The sequence below is a fragment of the Orbicella faveolata genome, unplaced genomic scaffold (assembly GCF_042242905.1).
Source record: "Orbicella faveolata isolate gen_17 unplaced genomic scaffold, um_ofav_v1 contig_50, whole genome shotgun sequence".
Classification (NCBI taxonomy): Eukaryota; Metazoa; Cnidaria; class Anthozoa; order Scleractinia; family Merulinidae; genus Orbicella; species Orbicella faveolata.
Window position 1 is genome coordinate 258,587 of NW_028301581.1, and position 16,760 is coordinate 275,346.

The window sequence follows — 16,760 nt, forward strand, 5'->3', positions numbered from 1 at the left end:
CTCCAGTGTTGCACCATCACCACAGCTGCATTGCCTCCACGTTTGCTGCTGTAACACCTTTGTGCAAAAGCATGGTGAATCCTCTCCACCTCATGTCACTGGTGTAAGCTACTTCTTTGTCGAGGTGTGTCAGTTCATTGCTTGAGACTAACCCAAAGCAGCTAGTGGAAATCAGAAACCTACTAGCCACAGGGCTCGACATTAATGGTAGACACCTTGCCACAGACTAGGAGACATTTTGTTTTGACCAGTAGGTTTCTGATTTCCACTAGCCACTTTGGCTAGTAAACAAAATGAAATTGGCCAAACTAGTTGCTGTCTTCCTCAATGAAGACAAACACTAACACTTTTCTCGGAAACAAGGTAAGAATTTCATTGTGGTGTTATCATGTTTACTTTTCGTTGTTTGGTACTTGAAAGGGTATAAAAACTGAGCATGTTATTATGTTGAAAGAAATATTTGACAAACAAGACAGCATTTTCTGAAAGCATACATCAATGTTCTTTTCTTGTTACAAATTAGTAGCACAAAACATGAGCACCCTGATAAAATCATGTACAAAATCGTGCAGAACTGTAAAGGGATAACATTTCATTTAGCGTAACAACATACAGGTGATTTGTTGTTGTTTCCATACTGACAGAACTTACCACTGCAGAAATAATTACGTGAGAAAGATTTATTTCCTTTGACCTTTATTAGCAGTCAAATTTTGCTAATGCTGCCTTTGAAACAGTTTGAATTCTACAGCTCCTGTCTGTGAAGAGACTGAAGAAGTCTCGACAGTTTTTACAATGACGTCTTGGGGTCTGGATATTTTTACAAGGAGGTATCAAAGAGTCCTTAAAGTCTTTTCAGGAAAATCACTGGATTTTTCTTTGTGATCTGTTGGCTTGAGAGATTTGATGTGAGGAAAACATGAGGCCATTGAACAAAATTGAAACCAGTGCAATTCGGTCATAAATTGGTTCGCCCTTGTGTTTAACATTACCAGTCAAGCGTGACACAAGGTGTGCCAACTGTATGTCAACTGGTCAAGAGGTTTCAGATGCAAAATTGCATTGTGTATTTTTTCCTTTAAAATTAATTCCATAATGTATTAAAGAGAGTCGCTTGCATTGTGTTTTCAAGTCTTGCTAGTGATTCTGCTGTTATTGCACCCAGTCAACATCAACACTTGGCTAGCAATTTTTGTTTTGTTTAGTGGCATATAAGTTGTCACTAGCCACCAGGCCAGTAAGTTGAAAAAATAGTGCCCAGCTCTGTAGCCAAAACTTAATTCCTACTCTAGCCTGTGGCAAGTTGGCTACCATTAGTGTCGAGCCCTGACCAAATTAACAGGATAAAGCAAAACAAACGTCTAACCATAGGAAGAGAATACATTAAGAGTTCACTGGTTACTCTACTGAGAATGAGCCAGGCAGCAAAAAGAGAAACGATTGTAGTCTATATACATTGCTTACTGGTAAGTCCTAAGTTCGCTCACTACTTCTAATAATCAACTACATGTATCAAGGCAGGCTAAATTTGGCTACTTGAATATCAAATTTAATATATGGCATGTCACTGAGATGTTTTGTCAGAATTCTTCTCAAGTTAAAGGTGTTATCGCAAGTGTGCACTGTCAGCAATTACTTTTTGGCAATGTTGGGAAGGGGTGGTGGGCCGGCCGGGGGTTGTAGGTTGGGGTGGTGAGTTGATGGCCTAATGGTTAGTTAGTTGGACTTTGGATCAATACGTCCAACATGGAGCCCAAGCTGGGGTTGCTGTGTCATGTTCTCAGGCACGACACCTTACCCTTGCAATGCCTTTCTCCACCCAAGAGTGTAATGGTACTGGCCAATTTGTTAGGGCAACCTGACAATTGCTGGGGGTCACCTGCAATGGACTAGCATCCCATCCAAGGGGAGAAGCAACACTCCTAGACACTTCATGTTACAGAAACTGGAGGGGAGCACTCGTGCTGATGATCCATCTGGCTTCTCTGTTCCCTTGGGAATGGAACAGACTTTCGTGCCCTGTAGCCAGGGAAGACATCACTGGAATGTACCCATTCTTAGCCACAAAGACTGGCAGGGGGATTTGGTGTCCTGTTTGAAACAAACCTTTCACCATTTAAGTCCAACACCCTTTACTGGATATACCATGAAACGTTTAAGTGAGGGAGGGAAAGGGCATTTGTTAACATGCACTTTTAGCAAGCAGTTATGCAACAGACGACTGGAAATGTGAAATGGCAGATTGGGACCAGGGCAGTTGTGGATTGTGTAATGGGGTGGGAAATCAGGGAATGGTACCCCTTGAGTCTGGTGGTACAGACAGGTTGATTCAGGAGTCCACAGTGAAGGAGAATTCCTCAGTAGTGATTTGGTTAGCACATGTTATTGTGGTCACCAAGGTTAGAATTCAGACCTCTGAATGAGTCTTTTTGTTATAGGAAAAAGATAGGTTATAAAACAACAGTTATTCGTGCTTGATATTCAGATGACACACCTTATTTGGATGATGCGCAGCTTCTGATTGGCTGTTGAAAATTGGGAAAATGATGTATTGCATGCTTGGTTGGGATGATGTCACATGTTTTATACTATAACAGCAGCAGATGGGGTGGAAAGAAAGTCATGGTTGGTGATCCTTTTATCATTTCAGAGACGTCTCCATCCTTTTGGCATTCAGCTCAAGATGTTTGAGTGTGTTCTTGCAGGAACTACAGTGCAGGGATTTTCTAGTTGTGATGAAGCATTATCTTCCATGTATTTAGGAGAAGTCTCAAGCAATGAAGTGACACACCTCGACAAAGAAGTAGCTTACATCAGTCACATGAGGTGGGGAGGATTCACCATGCTTTTGCACAAAGGTGTTACAGCAGCAAAGGTGGAGGCAATGCAGATGTGGTGATGGCGCAGCACTGGAGCGCATGGTTGGAGGCAAAGTTTGGCGCGCGTGGGCAGGGGTGCATGTGCGGCATCTTTGTTGTTGTGACACCTTTGGGCAGATAACCTGAATCCTCCTCAGTTCATGCGATTGCTGTTAGCCACCTCTTCATCAAGATGTGTCATTTCATCACCTGGTACTTTTTCTGAATGCATGGATGATTTTGCTTCATCACAGCCAGAAAATCCTTGCACTGTAGTTCCTGCAAGATATACACTTGAGCATCTTGAACTGAATGCCTGAAGGACAGAAATGTCACTGACATGAAGGAAAGATCTGCCACCATGTCTCACTCTCCACCCCACCTACTGCCATTATGGCTTGGAACATGTAACATTATTTCTACTGGGCATGGAATGCATTATTCTCCCAATTTTCAACAAATATCAAAAGCTGAGTTTCATCCCTATCAGATGTGGCATTTAAATATCAAAAGGAATAACTGTTGTTACAAAGGCTGCCTGTCTTTTTTCTATAATAAGAAATGGCTCCTTCAGAAATCTGAATAGTGGCCTTGGTTACCACAACACCACATGCCAACCACATCACCACTGGGGGATCATCCTTCATTGTGGGTTCTTGAATCAACTTGCCTGTACAGCCGCACTCGAGGAGCATCACTCTCCGATGTCCTCTCCTCATTCCATGATCCACCATTACCCTGGTCCCAAGCTGTCATTTTACATTTCCAGCCGTCTGCAGTGTAGCTGTCTGTTTGAAATGCATATTAACCAATGTCCTTTTCCCTCCCTCACTTGAACGTTTTGTTGGTACATCCAGTCAAGGGGGTTAAACTTTTATGGGAAAAGGTTTGCTTTAAACAGGAAATCAAATCCCTCGTCTGGTCTTTGCGGCTCGGAATGAGAACACTCTAGTGATTATTTCACCGGCTGCAGGGCAGGGAACTCTGTTCCACCCCTTCGGGATATGGATGAGCCAGATGGCTCATCAGTGCTGGTGCTTACCTTTGGTCTCTGCAACATGAAATGCCCAGGGGTATTGCCACTCTCTTTCTGGATGGGATTCTAGTCTATCACAGGTTACCCCTTGTTTTTGTCAGGTTGCTCCTACAATCGGTCAGTACCATTTTCACTCCTTGGAGGGGAGAGGTACTGGGAGAGTCAAGTGTCTTGCTCGAGAACATGACACAGCAACTCTGGCTTGGGCTCCATTTTGGACCTATTGATCCAGAGTCCAACTGATTTACCATTAGGCCATCAGCTCCTACCCCCGCACAACCTCCCACTACCCCTTCCCAACATTGGCAAAAAAGTTATTGTCAACAGTGCACACTTGTGATGTCAACTTTAAATCATGAAGAATTCTGATTCAACATCTCAAAGGCAGACCATACATCAATTTGGATATTCGAGCAGCCAAATTTAAGCTGGCTAGATACATGTACATGTAGTTGACTGATGCTAGCAGCTGGCAATGAATTGACTTAGGACTTACTGGTAGGTAACGCTTAAGTATAGTCCTTTCCCACCTTTTCCAGTGAATTTGTCTGGTACAGTTTATACCTTATAATGGGACTTTGGCTTGGGAAGCATTAATGGATATGGAAAAGACAAAATTTATAAGTTGGCCAGACTGCCACAGGCTATTTTAAGGGAACGTCCATAGATAATAAAGAGTCTCCAAGCAGCTTTGCTGGTCAAACCTAAAATTTTATATTATAAATAACTTTTAAGCAAACTTCCCTTCATTGGGTGGATTTAAGTTTGGGATAGCAATGAGAAACAGAAAACCTCTAAATTAGTAAAACTTGAAGTTGTGCATCCAGATTGGCATGTATTGGTATGGTGGATACTTCGCTCATAATTAATTTTAAGTCTGTTCTTGATCAGATTGATCATCTAAAATGGTGATAAGAGTGAGGAGTTTAATATGAAATCGAAGGTCTGTAGTGACTGGATCTTAAAGAGCTCATGTAACTCTCATGACTTGTAATTTAATACCAACCAGAATTTTGCAAGACTCAAAAGCAAGATGTCGAAGTCAACATATTTTGTCAGTGTCTAATCTTCCAACACATGCGAAAGAAAATGGCCAGCCTTTCAACCTGTTTAGGTCCAGCTTTGAAATGAAAAAAGTCAGGAAAGAAGTCAGGATGGATAACCCCACCTTCCCCTTCCTCTGCTCTAATTTTATTGCAGAATATATTTGTGATTGTGACAAATGTTAATGTACTTTGCATTTTTAGTATAGAACATGAAACTTAATATGAAATATTCTTGGAGGTATTTTAAAACAGGCATGATTCATGACAACTATATGGGAAACTACTTGAGAAATTCAACTGCATAGGATGGGATCAGTGATGATGTTATTAGAAAACTGCAAGTGGCGATGGAGCTTGTGGAGTTTCAGGACAGCACAACAGCGTCAAGTTGATGCAAAATGAATCACCAGCCCTGCGTGTTGTCGGAATGCAGAGTGTGAATACTTGGTTTGGTTTAAGTTGCTTGAGGTAGATTACAGTACATTCAAAGTGCATTGTATGATGAAGTTAATGTTGTCAGTCTTGTTCATTTGCTTATTCTTTGATAAGAAGGTTTAAGGGGTTTATTTCAACACCTGCAGTGCACCAGGTGCTAAAATTTTCCCCTTTACTTGATCATGCAACAAAAAGCTAACTGTTGCTTTAAAAAGGCAGAAACAGCTGTTTACAAGTGTCTTTGTAAGGATTAGATGATAAAAATTCCCCATAATCTTTTTTTTTTATTTTAATTTTTATAGAGAGACGATAGAGTACTGATTTGAAAATAATATACTCTATCATTCAGTTTAACATTTCACGCTCTGAGCAATCAGGGATGGTTAGACCAAATAGTCTAAAGCTGTGAAAAGTCCTCTGCAAGGCAGGGATCACACAGAGTGCGCAGATGTACATGTACACATAACCACACTTTGTATGCTTGAATGCATGAATGTAAGGCCTCAATATAAGAAATGGTATGTTTCAACTAAGTGGAAAAACAGCAATCTTACATCATGCCTTTTCGTCTCAAAAGAAATTTTGAGACAAAAAGAATTTGAAAATTACTCTGCAAGAACAAAATTTTACTGAAGATTAGTCATGGTAGATGAGCAGACCTCCAGCTCCCCTCTTATGCAAATCCTATGGTCTCAACAACTTTTCATTAAAGAAGATTATAAAGCATCGCATGTTTAACCCAAAGGATCTATAACAAAGGGCAGAATTATATCTATGGCTTCCTGGGTTTTATTTGTGTTAGTGTCACTCACCTCTTGAATATGTCAAGCTTCAATCTGGTGTCAGAAGGGACGAGAGGCAGCAAATTTGTGTATTAGTAGCAGAGTGTGATCAAGGAATTTTTGCCTTCAAAAGCACCAGAACTGTGAATTTGAAGTTATGAATATTGCTATCTTAACTGATGCAGATCAGGAATACCCTGAAAAGATTCTGTATTCCTCAGTTAAGCAACCATTTTATGCCACAGAAACATGTTATTTTAAGGGGTCAAGTTTCAGAACAACTCGCATTAATATCGATCGAATTGATGTTAATCCTAATGATTATTATAATCCAGCAATGGATTATTATAATCCAGTAATAGATCATTATAATCCAGTAATAGATTATTATAATCCTTTACTGAGGTTCGAGCCATGCCTTAATTAATCAGGATTAATATTAATCTTATGTAAGATTAATATTAATCTGATAAATATCAATCCTACATAGGATTCCTATTAATCCTTTGTGGCATTAATATTATTCCTACCTAAGATTAATCTTTGACCAAAGCTTCTGAAGATTGACATCATTTAACAATCTAAGGCATCCTTATCACTATCTCTTGGCAATTTGTTAAATAATGGTATCAATCGCTTTACATAACTATATAAGCTGTGGAAATATTTCGTTCATATGACACAGACTTGGCAGCACAAATTTGTACAAGTCTGTCAATAAAGAAAATATTCTATTCCAACCACAATGGATATGCTTCTTGTGCTAGTAGTTTGTGAAGAAAACTCTTTTATGTTGTTACACTCAGTCAACTTTTGCAATCTTTATTAATGGTTATGATATTTTAGTAGCAGAAGTTGGCAGTTGTGTCAGCTCTGCTGGTAATACAGTACAGTTGCAACTGACTTTTTTGCAGGGCCATGAAAATTCTTAATGTAGAATAGAATAAAGATCTTGAGTAACTTAAAAAATAACAAAGTGAAATGGATGTCAGTACGCACGTCATCAAAGGAAATCTGTGAATCCCTTCCAGTTATTGCTGAAAGACTCAGCCTTTCTGAGTTGGATCCATAGAGATTGCCATTTCCTTGGGAGCATTTCATAAAATGGACCGTCTACGTATATACTGGACTTAGAGTAGGAGTTTGTGATGAAGGACAGGGTTTCAGGATTGATGTCATAGAAGGGGCTATTGTTGCTGGTTGGTTAGCTGGTGAGGTCCACGAGCGCGCCTGACTTACTGAAGAGCTGCCGCCAATCTCAGCTGTACGGAAGAACCCTAGCATTATGTTGGCAAGTGACCTTGCTGATAATATATCCTGTATGCGTTGATAATGATACTTTATACATGTCTTGTTATTCACTGTAATGAGAATGTTGCCACTTCTAACCTGGGACAATGATGCGAACTGTTCAACTGCTTCAACAGTCCATAAAATTTGTATGTAGAGAAACATATAGCTTTCTTGAAGTAAAGCTACAGCATCTCCGAAGAAAACCATTCGAGGACAAATAGTATGATTTCTGTGATAAGGATGTACCTACTGCTTGCAAACAGTTCTTATCACAGCCTGGCCTGGCGTCATAATATATAATGCAAGTAAGTAAAATGTTCACGGAAAGCTTCGTATTTTGTCCCTTGAAAGCAAACATGTAGAGACTTCAAACAAATCTTGCAATAAAAATGAGTCTAAACAATGCATAAGTACATGACAAACGCTAAAGGCAAAAAATACGCATTTGGGTAAAATGGGAGTTTTGCAGGCCTGTCGCAACTTTTTAATTTCTGAGATTAATATTAATCCAAATGATATTAATAATCTAATCCTTCCAATTTTTTTGCCTTGCCTTAATCTATTACTGAATTATAATAATCTATTATTATTATTATAATCCATGGATTAATATTAATCCGAGTTGTCCTGAAGTTTTGATGAATTCAACAATCAAGCTGAACATGAGGTTATTGATTGATTATGATGTGAGTGGGCCAGCTGGCAGAATCCTGTGAATTTGAGGACCTGTGTGAAAGTTTAATCATGAGATATTAGTTATTGGCTTTCAAGATTCCAGTATTAAGAGAACGGCCAGTCTCTGCCTCACCACTATGCATACTGCACGCCGTGTCCATTGTAATGTTGGGATGTCACCATTTCATGCCCCCAAATACCTAAATGAACTTCAAGTTCATTTTTGAAAGTTGACAAATTGCCTGCTATAACGACAAGTGGTTGGTCGTTCTATGACTCAATTATCCTGGTAAAGAATGCCGAGTAATATTATATACATTAACCTTCCTGCCCTCAACGCTCAGCTTTTACAGAATGATTTGCTTTTGTTGACTTTAATTCAAAAACATCGTTTGAGTTGAGATGACTTCAACAGAAAACAACAAACTGCAGCATGCTGAAACATACAGTCACATTTTTTTTGCAAATCAAGTGTGAAAAATATTTCTCAACAGGCTGATGTTGACAGAAACTTTGGCTAAGTCTTGCACCTTACATGGCTGCTTGATTGGAACATACAATTTCATTCCCCTTCAGGTCAATCATTTGTGTACCTGATTTATCTATCTACTGCAATCAGCCCACCCTCAGCTTTTTCAGCCATGCCCAAGTCAAAGGTCTGTTGCACTAATGTGTGCATAATTCCTCTCTTGCAGTCAAGAGGTGAAGCCAGCTTGACTTTGGACATAAAACGTTGTCCAGTGGATCTTAAAATTGCAACTGCACCAGGGACTGTTAGGGAATGTTATTCAGTAATCAGCTTTTAGGGCTGCCTTTGGTAGATGAAATAGCTGTTTTAAACACTGCCAATAGATTACAATTGTTGTTGGCAATGAGAGATCCTGGTGTAATGAGATGATACAAAGCTAAATATGCTAAAGTAATAATTAAACTGAAATAGTTGTCTTTATGAAATATTGTATGCAGTAGACAATATTATGTTATATTCATCAAGAAATAGTTTGTTTGACAGCTTTCGTGAAAACACCCTGAAAAGAACAAGCCATTTATAGGAATCAGTTGGTACAAACCGGTACACATAACAATTAAAATGAAATGAAATAATTTCCACAATAATGATATGATGACAAATTACTGGTATATAATAATGAAAGGTGCATAGAAGAAACATCACTCAATTATTTTCATGCAAATGAAAATAATTTATTGCAAACTTAAATAAAAAAGATGAATAAGCTACACCTGTGCCATGGTCCTTAATTAATTTTGTTACTGGATTTTGTTTAGTTATATTGAACAGGATGATGGCCTATGAACTGATTTTTTTTAAACACAAAATGCATCCAAATTGTGGTCGAAGACTAAAAGAAGAAACAAAGAAAACATGTCTTAGCAACAATGGACTCATCATGCCCTGTAGGGTACAGGGCATTGTGAAGACTGGTCATCATTTTCATCTGACTTGCAGTCTTTTTGTGGCCTTTGCCCTGGCCATGTGGCATTGCATTTAGCTTGGAGAAGTTTCTCTGATTAGCTCTTGAAACCTTCCTTCCTCCGCAACATCAGAGAGAGAACTTCCCCAGATTTCGGCGTGGGCGAGGATTGGTGCTTGTAAGCTGATCAGAGCTCAACGTTGTGACTGCTGGGGTCACCAATGCAACCCAATTTTTTCACTGGCAACTACCTTTCCATGCTTTTTGCTGACTGAAATACTTTTGCTGGTGACTAAAATTAATATGAAAACTAAGGGGCCAGCTGGCCCTAAGGTTTTTTCCTGAAAGTCGAGCCCTGCTGAAAGTATCAATCAGTCATCTTTCATGTTTTTAAGAGAAAAATTGTTGGCAGCTGCTGTCATTTTGTGTAGCATACGGTGTTGATCCATTGCCTTAGTGGTAATAAGTTGGCAAGGCTTTTACAATAAGGCGAGAGATCTTTCCTTTCTAGTTTGCAGCCTTTCTTTTGCAATAACTGGTAGCACACTACAGACAACTCTTGCCTTGCAGACCCCCTGCTATTATGGACAGCCTGATGTTACTGATAGAGGCTCTATATGAAAAACCATAATTTAGATGTCAAAATTGGCAAAATAGAATATAACTACATCTGCACTTAGTTAAGTCGGTAAAAATCCTGTGATATCACACCAACTGTAAAAATCTCAGAAAAAAAATATAATAGGATATTAAAACTGAAACATTAAAGCTAATATTAAAACTAATACAATGGACTACAAACTACTAAGTGTTCGAATGAAAATAGCATTTATTATTAAATCTTAATAATAAATCTTAATCACTCTCTGAAACAGACGGTGTCTTATGGCCTTAATGAATGAAAATTAATCTGTCAATTTTCTGACACTGTCTGGCAGAGAGTTGAATGATGGAGCAGCCATTGATTTATGGCTATTATCCTATCCCTATTGCAAAATTGTGAACACTTCATATGATCCCACACTGATTCTTTTAGTGTTTCTCAATCGTTACGAGGGACACCTTGAATGTATTGAGTGATTTGTCATTGTTCTGTTGTCTTGGAGTGTTTACTACTGGTAGTTTGTACACTATTTTGACCTATACTACATATATTACAATTTTTTGCTTAAAAGCACAAAGCAGTATGTGCACTGCATGTGGGTTTATATGACTTGTATTGAGTCATTTTCATCTCACCCCTCTACTGCAGGCAGCCCTGCTATAACGGCAACAAATGACGATCTCAAGGATGTGCACTATAACAAGAGTCAACTGTATTGGTGTCCACTTCTATGGTGAATTTGATAGAGGGATGGTAGTTGTTGAGGGTTTCAAGGAAAGTTACTGCTGAACTTGAACCAGTTGTTAGTGAAGTGGTTTTTCTAAGGTAATAAGTCTGATGTCAGAATCTGTGAATTGGGTGATGGTTGGGAGCCTCATTTCTCGATAAATTTTATGGTTTAGCTTTCTGTGTAATAGTTAAAACAGGGGTGTCACACCATGTCAGGAAATGGTCAGGAAAAAATTCTTCTAAGGTCAATGAATTTTTTGTTAATTTAGGGAAAATTGGGATTTTGAAGAAGAGTCAAGGAAAATATTCAGCACGACTGGTTTAATACTTGTAAAAGCTGGAGAAGATTTTGGGTCACTGTTATCTCAACTTTGTTTTTTCCTTAATAAAGAAGGAAAATCTGTTGAAAATTTTAAGTTTAATGAATGGGTAGAAATGAATGAAGCCACTGCTATCTGCTATGTGACATTTATCTGACAGCATTGCAAATCTTACTTTGGGAACATTTGTGGTGATAAGGAAAGCACTGGTATTGAGGAAAGAGTTCCCTAATTTGGATATGTTATTAATATTCCTGAAACTGTGATCAATACGATGTCTTGTAACTACTGAGGATTTAATGATAATAATAAAAAAATAATAATAAACTAATATTTTAAAAGGAGGCCTCCAATCACCTAAAGGTGGTTTCCAGGAGGGTCCTCTAAAAAATACAAGTCTAAAATATACATTAAAATTAATGTCTAAAATACAGAAGTAATAAAAAATAAAAACGTGAGACTAAAACTAAGGTTTTAAACTAGAACTAGGATTAAAAATCTACTTCCAACTAAGGTTAAAATGATTAACCAAGGAACAAGGTAAGACTGAATGGCAGTCAGTGAGGAGAATTACAAAAATATCAGTTATGACACTGGACGAGATAAAAATGAAGGACAATCAGTATAGAGAATTCCAATATCGGTTCTGACACTGGACGAGATAAAACTAAATGACAATCTGTATGGAGAATTGCAATATTTATTCTCACACTTGACAAGATAAAACTGAGCGACAATCAGCATGAAGAATTACAACAATTCTTTTGACAACGGACAAGATAAAACTTAATGGCAGTCAGTGTGGAGAAGTACAACATTATCAGTTCTGAGACTGGACAACACAAAACTGAATGGCACTAGGTAGAGAGAATTACAACAATCTCAGTTCTGACACTGGACGAGATAAAATTGAATGACAATTTGGATGGTGAATTCAACGATATTAGTTCTGATACTGGACAAGATAAAACTGAACGACAACCTGTATGGAGGATTGCAATATTTATTCTCACACTTGACAAGATAAAACTGGAGGACAATCAGTATGAAGAATTACAACAATTCTTCTGAACACAGACAAGATAAAACTGAATGGCAGTCAGTGTGGAGAAGTACAACATTATCAGTTCTGACACTGGACAACATAAAACTGAATGACAATCAACATGGAGAATTACAACAACATCAGTTCTCACACCGGACAATATCAGTTCTGACACTGGATAAAAAATGAATGACTATCGGTATGGAGAATTACAACAATATGAGTTCTGACAATGGACAAGATAAAACTGAACAACACAATCAGTATGGAGAATTACAACAATATCAGTTCTCACTCTGGACAAGACAAAACTAAAGGACAATCAGTATGGAAAATTGCAATATCAACTCTGACACTGGACAAGATAAAAATGAATGAGAATCAGTAGGGAGAATTACAACAATATCAGTTCTGACACTGGACAAGATAAAAACAAAGGGCAATCAGTATAAAGAATTGCAATATTAATTCTGACTCTCGACAACATAGACCTGAATGACAATCAGTATGAAGAATTACAACATTATCAGTTCTGACAATAGACAAGATAAAAATGAAGGATGAGTATGGAAAATTGTAATATTAATTCTGACACTGGACAAGACAGAACAGAACGACAATCAGTATGGAGAATTACAACAATATCAGTTCTGACACTGGACAAGATAAAACTTTACGACAATCAGTATGGAAAAATACAACAATAGTTCTGATAACAGACAAGAGAAAACTCAACGGCAGTCATTGTGGAGAATTAGAACAATATGATTTCTGACAACGAGCAAGGTAAAATTGAACGGTAGTCAGTACGGAGAATTACAACAATATTAGTTCTGACAATGGACAAGACAAAAATGAAGGATAATGAGTATGGAGAATTGGAATATTAATTCTGACACTGGAGAAGATAGAACTGAACAACAATCAGTATGGAAAATTACAACAAAAGTTCTGACAACGGACAAGATAAAACTGAACGGCAGTCAGTACGGAGAATTACAACATTATCAGTTCTGACTCGGCACAAGATAAAACTGAACTGGAGTCAATGTGGAGAATTACAACTATATCAGTTCTGACACTGGACAAGATAAAAATGAAGGACAATCAGTATGGTGAATTTCAACAATATCAGCTCTGACACTGCAAAAGATAAAACTGGATAAAAATCAGTATGGAGAATTATAACAATATCAGTTCTGACACTGAACAAGATAAAACTGAGCGGCAGTCAGTGTGAAAAATTAGAACAATGTCAGTTCTGACACTGGACAAAATACAAAATGAATGACAATCGGTATATACCTCTTACTAACCGAGTTTGAGGGCCGTACCATAAGTTACGGACCGAGTTTTTTCCCCCTTTAATTTATGGCTCAAGGGCAAAGCACGCAGGCCATAAATCGAAGGGGAAAAAACGAGGATCCGTAACTTACGGTACAGACCGAGAGAACGAGGTTAGTAAGATATTTATTATATCTCCATTGTGTGTATGACGGGCTCAGGAATGATTTCTATTTAAGCGGAATGCCTTCAAATTTCTGATGCACCTCAAAATCAAAACAAGTCAATTTGAAATTGTTTTTAAGTTGTTAGCATGCTTCAATACACAATTTAGAGTAAAAAAAGTCTTAAATGTTTACTTGCTATAAAAGTCAGGAACACTTGGCGATAAATCACAAAACAGTTTTTCAACAAAACCAGCTTTAAATTTTAGTGTGCTGTACAGGAGAGTACGGCCTGATAAATTGACCAATCACAGCACGTGTACTAACTAAGAGATATAACAAAGTTAATTACAGCACTATCAGTTCCAACTTGGACAACATAAAACTGAACAACTATCAGTATGGAGAATTACAGCAATATCAGTTCTGACACTGATTAAAATAAAACTGAACGGGAGACTGTGGAGAATTACAACAATATCAGTTCTGACACTGGACAAGTTAAAACTGAACGACATGCAGTATGAAGAATTACATGAATAGTTCTGACACTGGACAAGATAAAAAAGGAGGACAGTCACTATGGAGAAAAGCAATACCAGTTCTGACACTGGACAAGATAAAAATGACTGACAATCGGTATGGAGAATTAGAACAATATCAGTGTTGGCAATGGGCAGGGTAAAACTGAACGACAGTCGGGATGGAGAATTACAACAATATCAGTTTTGACACTGGACAAGATAAAACTGAATGACGATCAGTATGGAAAATTACTACAATACCAGCTCTGACACCGGACAAGATAAAACTAAATGACAATTACTATGGAGAATTAAAACAATCGTTCTGGTGATGGACAAGATAAAACTCAACCGCAGTCAGCGTGGAGAATTAGAACAATATTAGTTCTGACAGAGGACAAGATGAAACCGAACAGGAGTTAGTGTAGAGAATTACAACAACATCATTTCTGATACTGGACAAGATAAAAATGAATGACAATCAGTTTGGTGAATTACAAGAATATCAGTTCTGATACTGGACAAGATAAAACTGAATGACAATCTCTATGGAGAATTGCAATATCAATTCTGACACTTTACAAGATAAAACTAAACGACAATCAGTATGGAGAATTAAAAAAAATAGTTCTGACAACGAAGAAAATAAAACTGAACGGCAGTCAGTATGGAGAATTAAAGCAAAATCAGTTCTGACACTGGACAAGATAAAACTGAATGATAATCAGTATGAAGAATTACAACAATATCAGTTCTGACACTAAGCAAGATAAAACTGAACGGCAGTCAGTGTGGAGAATTACAACAATATCAGTTCTGACACTGGACAAGATAAAGCTGAACAGCAATCAGTATGGAGAATTGCAATGATATCAGTTTTGACAGTGGACAAGTTAAAACTCAACGACAATCAGTATGGAGAATTGCAATAACAATTCTGACAGTGGACAAGATAGAAATGAATGAGAATGAGAAGGGAGAATTACAACAATATCATTTTTGACACTGACCAAGATAAAACTGAACGACAATCAGTATGGAGAATTACAACAATATCAGTTCTGACAATGGACAAGATAAAACTGAACGACAATCATTATAGAGAATTACAACAATATCAGTTCTGACACTGGACAAGATAAAACTGAACAGTTATCAGTATGGAGAATTGCAATATCAATTCTGACATTGGACAAGATAAGACTGAACAGCAATCAGTATGGAGAATTGCAATATCAGTTCTGCCAACGGACAAGATAAAACTGAACGACATTCAGTATGGAGATTTACTATTTAAGTTCTGACACTGGGCAAGATAAAACTGAATGACAATTAATGTGGAGAATTACTATCTTAGTTCTGAAATGAGCAAGATGGAGCTCAATGAACATCAGTATTGAGAATTAATATTGCAGTTTACTTGACACTGAACAAGATAAAAATGAATGACATTCCATATGCATGGTGAATTAATCCTTAGGTTCTGGCACTGGCTAGAGCAGGAATTGTTTGTAATAATCTGTTGATCGATTACCGAGATGCTGTTTCGCATTGTAAATGACCTTTTATTGAAAAAAAAAAAACGAATACTCGAGGTGATGGCAAGACTTGGCTAAATGCAGCTTAATAGTAGCGTTCATGAGAAGTATTGAGTATTTTGGCCTGTTATTGACATTGCTCCTTTTGTTTTCCTCTTCGTAGATATGGATGTGTTTCCAGCTTTTTTTTAGATAATATTACCATCCTCTGTTTGCTTTGGAATGTTTTAGGAATAAAAATTAATTTGTGTTTGCTGTACATTGTGGTATTTCTTTTCTGTTACCTTTGCAGCCGTGTCACTGAAAACATTATCTTACGGCTGTAATGATATTTTTGTTATTTTTATAATGATAAGCCATGTATACATCCTGCATAGCAGGTGTAAACGGGGAGGGAATAGGGGGTATCCTTTCGCACGCAACGCTTATGCAGCGCTTTCTCTTGTGTCACTTGTATTTTCTTTGTATATACCAAGTGAATACAAGTGGGATATTCCAATGTATAGCAAGAGAAAACGTTACATAACTAGTTTATATTTCATCACTAAGTTAGTTCAGAGGGTTAAGAACTCAGATTAACCAATCAAATTGCTTCATTGCTGGCACAGTATTCCCTAAGTATTGGACCGGGCACTGTCCAGAATGATCCCCCACGATCACTGTTAAAGATTTTCGTTAGTGTTATGGCGTTTCTGAAAGAGCTTGCTTTGATCACACGAAACACTCGTTTTGTTTTCTTTCCAACTCTTTTTCCCTTCTGTTTTGTTTAACATCAGGCGTGAGTATGCGACTAGTCGGCTTTCAACCAGAATTGCGCGTTTGAAGTTTGCAATGTTTCTCCAGTTTGTGATCGTGGCATTTTTCTGAACATTTTCAGTTGCGTAATAAATCCCTTATTAACGAAGCTTGCAATTCTTGTTGCCTAATTACTTGTAGAAATTTATGGACGTCCGGCCCATTAAATCCCAGGCATTCTGGATAAAAGTCAAAGTAA

The 16,760-nt window shown here is 37.7% G+C and overlaps 1 long non-coding RNA gene across 1 annotated transcript; it reads left to right on the top strand.

Moving 5' to 3' along the window:
- Positions 1-10,441: 10,441 nt before the first annotated feature.
- LOC149095487 (uncharacterized) lies at positions 10,442-16,025 on the top strand. The gene is made up of 2 exons (XR_016204857.1): positions 10,442-10,987; positions 15,930-16,025. It is a non-coding gene; the product is annotated as an uncharacterized LOC149095487 (long non-coding RNA).
- Positions 16,026-16,760: the final 735 nt, after the last annotated feature.